Genomic DNA, 11167 nt, shown 5'->3' on the forward strand with positions numbered 1-11167 from the left:
TTGTTGCTCTCTGGGGTTTTCCCTTTGAACGTGCATTGAAAATGTCTGGGAAGCCTTTGGTTCTTTGTGAGGGGCTGAAGACAAGAGAGCAGTCTGAGTTGGAAGTTTTAGTTTTTCAAGGACTGCTAAAGTTCTAAGAATCAGGAAGATGGGAAGGGCTAAACATGCAGACGGGACTTCTAGAAGGACCTGGACTCAGCTGATTCTGAGATCCTAGAAGTTGTCCTTAACTGGCGTGCAGTCCCAGCTGGGGCTAAGGGGAGGCATTTGATCATGAACGCAAGGCCAGGGCAGGACCAGTGTTGATCACATTTCTCTGCTGCTAGTTAGCCCGGTGTCTTCTGAGCCCCTCCCAGGACTTATCACTCATTGGGAATCTTGAGGTTTTATCCTCTTGTTTCATAAAAGAAGCTGATGGGTGCATTTACTTATCAATACCTCATCTATAACCCGGAGTCTGGAATTGCTAGACCCACTGCTCTACCTGGAGGAGACCTTGAGTGCCGTGAGTCCCGGTAACTGCAGAGCTCTGCCCAGGATTTGTTGTGAATTAAGCAACCAATGCTAGCTAGAAATCAGTCTCAGCGTAAATAAGTTCAGTATAGGAAAATTCGTAAGATTAGAAATGTGTTCATTATATAAGGTTTCAATGTATCCAAACATCTAATTATATTAGAGTTTCACATTTAAAAAAACAAGCTGACTTTCAGGCATGGATTCCAAAGTACATGTCATTGGCTGTGCCTCTTGCTTCCAGAGGAGAAATGATGTAGCCAAGAATGGGAAAGACCTGGAGACGGCATTGTCCATTGTATCTCAGACGATGGGAAATGAGCAGCACTTTAATGTCCTGTTCAGAAATGACCTCATCTATCCCACTAGCAGCTGTCGTGCAGTGCCTCGGTCCTGTCTAGAAGAACGGCTGGATAGTTCCACCTTGGAAACTGAAGCCTCCGTTTAGCTACCCATGGGTAGAGGCCGGTCACAGGGAAGGGGATGGAGGTGGAGGCCAGTGGCTTCCTGTGGCCTATCACTGTGTTCCTCACTAGGTCAAGGGCATTATCCTTGCCCTTCTGTTTCCCGGCATCCTTCCTCCCACACTTGCTGGCAAAACCAACACAGCCCAGCCCAACTGCTCTGATCCCTTCCTGAGTCACTTTGGTTGCTGCAGTAAGAAGCTAAGTGGGACCATTCCCGGTGTTCCCTGCAGAGCCATCCAACCTGTCTTGAGGTCACCAGTCTGTATGGGGAGGCCACCTTCACTGTGCTCTAGAATGCTTCAAGAAAACCAGGTCACTGGGTGTGACCTGAGAATCCCCCGCCCTGCATCTGTAATTTTTTTTTCAACCATTCTCCTCTTGACCAACTTAACTGTGGTCAGTTCAAAACCAGCCCATGCACAGAGGTTCCTGGGAGCCTCACTGTCTCCTCACCCTCATCTGCTATCCCTCCCTTTCATGAAGATATTGACCTTGATAGGGTCCAGGTCCAGCCATGGCCATAGTGTGGTCTCCTCGCTGTAACTGCCTGCTGCCATCCCTTTCCAGTCACCCATGGTGTGACTTCTGTAGGCTGACCTCTGACCTCCCCCTGACCCCTCCCCCGGAAACAGTTCCCAGCAGACTCAGTGGCTCTGCAGTTGCCAGTCGTAGAGAATGTTCCCAGTCACCACCTTTCCCTTCCTGTCTGCTTCATTTGATGCCCTTGATCCTCACTCCTTCACGGAGTTCTACACCTTGGCCTCCTCTCTCACCATCCCCTCCCATCTGAGTAGTGCCATTTCCCAGACCTCTGTCCTCAGCCAACTTGGCTCAACCGACAATTTAAGTCAGAAGTCCTCTACTCCTGGCGTTCCCTGGTGTTGGTCACAAACTCAGATCCCGGGATCTGCCTGACCCCGGGCTCCTGACTTGTCTTTCTGGCTGTCCGATGGAGCAGTCCTCTGGGTACACCAGTGCCTGTTCAAAACCAGCACGTTTAGGATCAAACTTACCTTTGCCCCAGATTGTCTCCTTCACAATCTTAATCGGCGGTGCCCCCGGCCACCAAGCTGTTCAAGCCAGTAACCTGGGGGTTGACAGTTCTTGATGGAACTCTGATATCCAAACCCAAACCAACGTTACCACCAGATACTCCCATTGTCTGTCTCTCCCCTCCCGGCCCGATATCACTGACCAACGTCATCATTTCTCATCACTGACCATTCTTGTGAGGAACCGCCAGAGAGCATGCTCACAATCCGGTCATGTTACTTTCCTGATTCAGAATGACTAGGGTGGCAGGGTCCCTAAGGCACAGGAGTGTTTAGTTGAAGCCACTGTCTGACTGCCTCTCCGGCCTACGACCCAGAAGAGTTGCCACTGCGTTGTGCCTATGTAAGTCCTAGGCAGAGGGGGCGCTGGGCAGGCCCTACAGAGAGACACTTACCTTTGGGTGTCAGGTCCTAGGTCCCACAGGCTACAATCCCGAGGTACCCTCTGGGGCTTTTATTCTGGCCAGAAGGCCTGAGCAAGAGCTAACTTAAGTGTCCCATCAGCCCTCAACTGATTCGCACTATTTCACAGGGTTGAAGAGCGAGCTGAGCTGGAGTAACCAAGAGGTACAAGAAGGATCCCCCAAGCTTGAGCTTGCTGCCTTGTTAAAACTCTACATCTGCTTCCCAAGGTGCAAGCCCTCCCTCCACAGCTCTGGGAGTCAGTAGGCAGAGGGGACAGTGGGCGTCAGTTGAGCTCAGCTCTACCCCTTGGAGCCAGTCCCCATGTCTGTGGTAGCAACATAACCAGTGTCCAACCTATGATCTGCATTTGTCAAAGGATGCCAGCAGATGGTCCAGGTAGAAGTCTCCTTATGAGATCGTCCTTTCACTTGTAAAGCCAGTGGGGAGGTTAGAGCATAATACAGCCCAACGTCCGGGTGCACGTCTCTCTCTAACATTCAGGAACCAAGCAGCTTTGAGCTGAATCTAAAACTCTACATGTTTGACCAGTAAGATGGCTCAGCACTTGCTTGCCAGGCCTGACGGCCAGAGTTCAGTTCCCCAGGTCCTACATGGTGAAAGGAGAGAACAGACGTAAGTCGTCCTCTGGCCTCCACATGTGTTCCTTAGCACACATATACATGCAAACATACACACATAAATAAAACTTTAGAAGCTTTCCATGTACTCATCTATGGGTATGTGCATACAATTCTCAATAAACAAGCCCCAGACTGTGTCCCATGAATGCCCACAATTATTATCTGACATGAAGGGTAGTGAATAATAGAAATTTAATATATTAATATTTTTAGAACATACCATTCCGGGGCTTTTTGTCCCAGAACAAACACCTTATAACAAACAAATAAAATGTTCTACCAGCCTCACTTTCCTCTGCCCTAGTTGTAAGGACGGGGATGTTGATGCAAAGACCCTTAGTCTGACCTTCCAAGTGGGCACACAGTGGGTGTGGGTGGCGACCGTTCATATCACTACAACAACTGTTCAGCATGGTCTCCTGTCACTGTTGCCAGAGACTCCCAGCCACCAGACCATCTTGACCAACCTTCAGCTAGCTAGACCACCCCACTGGTTCAGAGTTTCCCATGGCTGGAATGCTCTCCCAGACAGAACCTGGGGGCAGGCAAGCCCACGGATGCTAACTCGGTCTAGTAACTAACTAAGCATGCAGGAACACAGGATCAAGGCTCTAGTCCTATCATCAGCTCTGCTGATACTCACTCTGTGACCTCAGGCAAGGGGAGCCTCCTCACTGACCCCCTCTTTTCCAGATGGCTACAGAGCCTATTAAACTTGCCCGTGGTTTCCCAAAAGGTCAGTTCACACGAGTGAGGTGATCTGAGTAAGGTGCTTGCAATAATGCACTTCGCTCGACTGCATGGGAGTGAGCATGTGTCATGGCTGGTAATAGGCTCATGACACAAAGGATGCTGGGAACGAGCAGCAGACATTGTGGAAGCAGCCTATGCTAGCAACGCAAGTTTGGAACTGCTGACATCTGGTCCCTTCAGAGCTGACACCTGTCAGCGACTTGCTCTCTTCTAGGTTTCTATCTCCTCGTTAAGGAAATATAGGGTGAAAGAAACCAGCAGAGAGCTTCCCAATGTTGGGCTTCTAGTGTGATACAGGGGCAGCTCAGGCCAGGCCTGGAGGGACCTATACCAGACCTGGACCTTTTCCAGCCCCATTGGACACTATGGAGTAGTAGCTGCACCAGACACAAAGCCAGGCTCTAACGCCCAATGCAGACTCTTCCTAGCATGCAATCTCGGGCAGGTCAAGCTGCCTTCCCCGAGTTAACTGAAAACTGGCAGTCCCATTTCACTGGGTACTGTAAGAGGACAGTGAGTGTTGTGTGCACATACACACATGCACATGAACGTACACGTGCAAAGGGTCTGGGATGTAATAAGCCTTTCAGTATGTATACCTGCCATGTTATTCTCAGCACGTCTATGCGGTGGGGGTTGGGGCCTCCCATTATGACTGGGAAGGGTCCTTTCCTGGCTTGCAGCCTTTGCCTAGGCTCCCATCTGTAGAGAGGCAGTGTGGAGTGAAGGTGAGGCTGGAACACAGGTCTCCCAGATTCTAGCCTGTGCTTCCTCTCTGGCTGGGCTGCTCTCCTCAGCCAGATGTGGGCTACATGCATGTCTCCAGGCAAACTTCTTTTCTCTCTTTGGGCCATTTTCCTCAAGGAATCCTGAGGACAGTAGTCCAGGCAACCCGATGGGCTCTGCTGTTCTGGCTTTGGATAGTTCTACAGATGCACCACCCTCTCTGTGTTCTGCAGTCCTGTGCACTTCCAGTTGTGCAAAGACAAAGCCAATCCCTGCTGCCGTCACCATCACCATCACCAACAACCACCACCACCACCATCACCACCATCACCACCATCATCACCACCACCACCACCACCACCATCACCACCACCACCACCACCACCACCACCACCACCACCTTGGAACAGCCTTGGAACTGTCCTAGAGAGCCACTGCAGCTCTATACCCCTCAGTCCGGCCTAGGAGGATCTGGTAATCATCAAACAGCCCCAGCCCTAACAGGTACCTTGAAAGTCACTCTAGAATCATCTCCATTAAACAAAGGACACCCACCCACCCCACCCCCGTGTGTTCCCTCTGCATAGCTTGTAGTGTTCTTCCTAAAACCTCACTTCTGGGCCACACAAGCATCTCCCCCTGACCCCTCAGATGGGCAGAGCTTGGAGGACTTCATGAGGCTTTCCCTAGGCTCCAGCCCCAGCTCTTGCCCAGGCTCAGAGCAGCCAATCACAGCAGAACAGGAGTGGCCTATCCCCTTCCCAAGAGCCCCCTCCTCTCCTCCCTCCCTTTATGGGTGTGTCGCACACACTGAAGCTTAGTCAGGTGAAGTGTACCTGGTTCCTAGTGCGTGGCAGTGCAGCTGAGCCAGAGGCCAAGGGAGATGCATAGAGGCACACGGGCAGCTTGGAATTCCTGCAGTCACCTGGAGTCCCAGGAACCCCTGGCCAGGAGCAGCAGTTCAAACAGTAGCAAAGATCTAACCCCAGGCAAGTAGCTGATAACTGTGTGATGGAGACTGAGGGATGTGTTTCATCCTGAAATAGAGTTGGAGGGGGTGGGGGGGCTCTGTTTACTTAGGGCTTAGTCACCCCCTCACAGCTCGCCTACCCAAAGGAGAAGAAATAGAGCTAGGCCACCTGCCGGGGGGAGGGGGTTTGCAGCACCCACCTCTGTGTGTGTGTGTGGGGGGTGAGGGTGGGATTAGATGTGCTGGCAGGGACAGCGCCACCAGCCAGTGTTTGTCCATGGGCCTGCCCCGTAGAGAGCCCGCTGGGGTTGGCTGAATGCCTGGCAGTGCCTAGAGATCACCGTGGGTTTTCTTTATAGACACTGGCTGGGACGCGCTTTCTTGGACAGAAGCTAAAATGGACAGAAGGGATTAAATAGAGGAGAGAGCCCTGACCTGGGTCTGAACGTGAGAGCTGACCCCATGAAGCACGGGGAAGCTGTAAGGGGGCAAGGCTTTTTGAGCTGACTTGTGAGAGCTTAAATCCCAGCTTCATAGCTCGGCAACTGTGTGACCATGGGTTTGCTTCTTCACATCCCTGTCCCTTCGAGCACCTGTGACAGGGTCAGTCGCTGCTGACTCCCAGTGCTGCTGTGAAAGTAAAACAAGTGTTCGGCGTTCAGCATAGCGGGAAATGCTTGGCAACTTTTAACACTGAGGCTTGCTAGATGTACAGTCTCCTTGAGGCTAACTTTAACTCTCAGGTCCTCAGCTCCCCCAAGTCTGTAAAGTGGGGTTAAAAAGCTACTTGGAAGGGAGCTTGAGGGGATTAAATAAATTGCTAGCACAAGGTAGGTGTCCAATAAGCAGCCACCCTCCTCTGTGATATGAGCCGGTGGTATGCCGGTGGACAAGGTAGATTTCCTCCCCCTGACACCTAAGGCCTTTTTCCGGGAGGCAGAGATTGCGTGGTGATTTTTATCTTCCCAGGACCTGGGACCTCTGCACATCCGCTCCACTTCAGACATTAGGTTACAGATGTGGCTCACAAGAGTGTGTGCTTGCCACATCAGCTCAGTATCATGTGCTCAGGAAGAATACAGTCCTCTCCCCTGATGCAGGCTACTTTCTGGGCACTCCAACCTGTCAGGAACAGTGGTGGGCCCTACAGGAGGGAGCAGTGCACAGGCTGGCAGTCTGCATTCTCTAGAGAGATCGGCATGCAAAACTGTGCAGCAAAGTCAGTAGGCATGCGAGAGTTCCCCACCAGTGACCCAAACGGACTAAGACGAAGGAGAGACCGGTGGACAAAAGCTTTGAGGAAAGAAAAATAATAAAAAACAGACAGAGAAGGTACCACAGACAAAGAGACGGGTCCCAGCAGGAGGAGGAGAAGGGGGGAGGAGGAGGAGGAGGAGGAGGAGCCGTGAGTGGGTGGGTGGGTAGAGAGGGGAGTGGCTAATGTCCCTGAAAGGGAACATCCCATGAACACAGGCTTGGAGGAGAGGACCCAAGGATGGGAGAGAAAAGGAAGCAAACAGAGCAGCATTGTAGTATAGCTATGGGACTGTGTGAGGGAGGAGGATGGTCGCAGAATCCTGTGTTCCAAGCAAGGGAATCCAGACCACAGGAGGTATCAGTTATCTCTCTGGGGTCTCAAGTTATGTTTTAGACGGATAAATCTGGGGCATCCAGAGCCTGGACACCAGTTTCTGCCCCATCAACAGCAGCTGCTGATTGATTACTGAGCACTCAGCCAAGCAGCCCTCAGAGGCCTGGCCCAGGGGGCAAACACTGGTGCTAGGCCCCATCCAGAAGAAGAGGCCCAAGACTCACTCATGCTCTGAAAGCCGGGAAATGCCAAGGTCAGATTCTCAGCCACATCTGGCTAGTTCCAGAACCCCAGGTCCTAAATCGTGGTAGGAAGGGATGAGAAAGGGAAGGAGGCAGATCAGAGAAGTCAGTATCGTCGTGGGGGAATGAGGAGGTGATGACATCAGCCATCGTGAAGAGGATAAAGTGGTGGCAGTTGGGAGACTAGGGTAGCTGTCTAACCTGATCTCAGATCCTGGTTCGACTAACCTCCTTTTCCTCTCATGGAGGACACTGAAGACAACATAGTTCGATCGTGACATAAACACCAGAGTGAACACAGCAGGGAGTGTCCCAGGTGCTCAGTCATATCTGTCTGACCCTTCCTTTCAGCTACCTCAGCCCATTGAACCCTGGAGCACCGAGTCACTTTCCGCCTATGAGTTCTGAGTCTGATGTTTTCCCTAGGAAACTTCAAAGCTTGTCTCCATGGTCCCCAAAGGTTTTCCCCTGGTGAAATCCTGCAAGGATTTATGGAAATCCTTTATGGAAATGGACATGGGCTTCCTTTTTCCTCTGTCCTCTGGATTGGCAATGAGATGGACCCCATTGAGCTGCTCCCTATGTGAGCTGAGCCCTGGGATCTAGAGCAGGACCCTCAAAGGAAGCCATGGTGAGGACAGGCAGCTCTCTCGGGCAATATCTCAGCCCCTGGCTCCCGCTTGTGGGCTGACTATTCTGCACCAGGGATCCCATTTATGGGATCACAGCAGATTTCTTCAGCAGAGCTGCCCGCTGCACCCTGACCACCCGTCACTGTCCAAAGGAAGGTTTCTCGTCTGCGTAGCCTTTCTTCGAGATCAGTGTGATGGAGCCCAAAGTCTTCCTGAACACCGTGGGGTGGCTCTCAGGACAGGGGTCACAGCAACGCGGCAGGGTTGGTTGGATGAGCCATTGTGTATGAAATGCTCTGTCACTCTTTTGAGTCTCAGACTTGCTCACTCTCCTGGGCTCATAAAGGTTCTTCCCTGGGCTGGCTAATGACAGGCTTGTTCCAGGACACATACAAGTAGGTCCCCTTGATTCCTAGTTATGATTTAATCATCATAGTGACCTCTCTCTGTCTGCTCTCCTAACTGATAAGACAGTACCTATCCTGTAGTGAGAATTAATGATACACGCACACACACGCACATACACACAAGATAGATAGATAGATAGATAGATAGATAGATAGATAGATAGATAGATAGATAGATAGATATTGTTTAGAGTAGAGACTGGCACGGAAGGTCCTGGCTTCCAGTGTTAGCTATTATTGTAGGGTCTGGGCATGTTCCAAATTCTAAGTTGTCGCTGGTTCCTGAGTCAGCAGGCCATTGTTGCTGTGGGTGAGTCTATCAGGTCCCTTGATGATAAACTGAGGACCAGCGTTTCCCAAAGCTCAGCGCAGGCTTGAAAGGACATTGGAAAAATGGCCCCAAACTGAAGAGAGGATGGTGCCTGGTGGGTGGCTGCTATGAGGGACGACATCGTAAAAGCTAAAGATGGTATTCCCTTGACATCAGTCTGGAACCTCCATTTGCAAAATGGCTTAGCCAACTTCCTCCTCAGGTCATCAGTTCCTGGGTGCATCAGACACACAGTGCTGCCCACGTGTCCTAGAAGCTAAGAGTAGGGCTCGAATGTAAACACGGGATGCTTCCCTTTCTACCATGTGGGGCGGCTTATTCTCTCCTCTGCTTCTCTTGAACCAACCTGCCTATTCCAACCATGCGACCTTGTGTTACTTAGCTACTCTGTGCCTCAGTTTCTTCATCTGCCACTAGGGGTGCTATCAGTTCTGACCCTGAAGGCTTGGAGTAGCTCTCCGCACGCTTAGAACAGCGCCGAGTACGTGGGTGAGTGCTAGGTGTGTATACAAGGCATAACTACTGCCATGTGGTCCTGCCCTCCTCTGAGGTGAAGGGCAGCTAATCACTCTTGCCGGCACCCAGCTCACACAGAGCTCCTCAGAGGAGCTCAGGGGACATTTGTGGGGGCAGGTTGACAGACAGATCAGACCTGAGGCGGGAATTGGGACTTAATGTGCAGAATTTCCCTTTATGAGGCTGTTCAGGCAGGTGTGATTCTGAGAGCCGTTAGATATGGCATCAGGGTGTTTGCCAGCTTCCATGAAGATAGTAGGCATCACCACCCTGAGCTGGCTCATAGCTACCACCAGAGGCCCTAGAGCCCTTGGAAGTTCTACCCTGGGCCATCTGCCTTACTGACCAAAGCTCAGCTCTTAGGGCTGGCACATGGCCGTCCATACTATACCTATCTATAATAGCCACAGAGGTAAGTGGCATTACTCTCTCTGGATGAAACATTGAGGCTAAGGCTGCTTGGTCAGAGACAAGAGCTGTCAGTTGAATACCCAAAGCCAGGGCTGCCACTTCAGGCTGTCTTCCCCTTGTCCTCCTGGGTAACAGGCTCTCTAAGGTTCTCCTCCTCAGTCCTGGGGCTGAGAAGGTCGAAGTGGGAAGTCACAGATCATCTTCCTGTGACTTTCCAACACTACAAACACTGGGGGTTTAGGAGAGACTTGGCCCCTCACCCAAATCCAGCCTCCAACCGACTCCTTAATAATCACAACTTCTATTAAAACCTAGCGAATGGGGTCTGGAGAGATGGCTCAGCAGTTAAGAGCACTGACTGCTCTTCCAGAGGTCCTGAGTTCAATTCTGAGCATGGTGGCTCACAACCATCTGTAATGGGATTTGACACACAACTCTTCTGGTGTCTGAAGACAGCTACAGTGCACTCATATACATAAAATAAATAGTTCTTAAAAGAAAAACAACCTATGGGCCCCTGTCCAGCCAAGAAGACGCTCAAATATCAACCAACTAGACCACAGTAAATTGCAACCAGGCTTCAGGGCCATGGGTGGCGTTTCTCAGCCTCTCAGGTTCAAGGATTAGACCAAGGAAGTAGAGTGCTAGGCAAAGCAGCAAACACCAGAGGGCGCACTCGAGACGAGTCCTTCTCAGTAATAAGGCGGTAGAATTGGGGCTGGGGAGCAGTCAGGTATCCTCAACCCCTAGACAGAATGGACAGCGAGGAAGGAACACACGAGGGCCTTGCAGGGAACTCACCAGTCTGGGCAGACCAAGGGCAAGCGGGACTGATCCAGATTGCCGAGTCATGCCAACCCAGGGGACACGGCATCATTTTCCAGCCCATCGGAGGTACAGGTGATCTCGCAGTCATGGGATGTAACCGCCGGTCTCCTGGGGCTTGGTCCCACAGATGTAGTTATCATATTCCATGTAGCAAAAAAATATTCCAAGATGGCTACTCATGTTGATGCTTATTTGAAGTATTTAATATATACTTGTGAGAGTGGCCAGGTTATCCTTCTAAAATATTTATAGGCTATTAGACAAAGTTGTGACATGACATTTCTTCTTCTTCTTCTTCTTCTTCTTCTTCTTCTTCTTCTTCTTCTTCTTCTTCTTCTTCTTCTTCTTCTTCTTCTTCTTCTTCTTCTTCTTCTTCTTCTCCTTCTTCTTCTCCTTCTTCTTCTTCTTCTTCTTCTTCTTCTTCTTCTTCTTCTTCTTCTTCTTCTTCTTCTTCTTCTTCTTCTTCTTCTTCTTCTTCTTCTCCTCCTTCTCCTCCTCCTCCTCCTCCTCTTCCTCCTCCTCCTCCTCCTCCTCCTCTTCTTCTTCTTCTTCTTCTTCTTCTTCTTCTTCTTCTTCTTCTTCTTCTTCTTCTTCTTCTCCTCCTTCTCCTCCTCCTCCTCCTCCTCTTCCTCCTCCTCCTCCTCCTCTTCTTCTTCTTCTTCTTCTTCTTCTTCTTCTTCTT

This window comes from Rattus norvegicus, chromosome 13, assembly GCF_036323735.1.
Source record: "Rattus norvegicus strain BN/NHsdMcwi chromosome 13, GRCr8, whole genome shotgun sequence".
Taxonomy (NCBI): domain Eukaryota; kingdom Metazoa; phylum Chordata; class Mammalia; order Rodentia; family Muridae; genus Rattus; species Rattus norvegicus.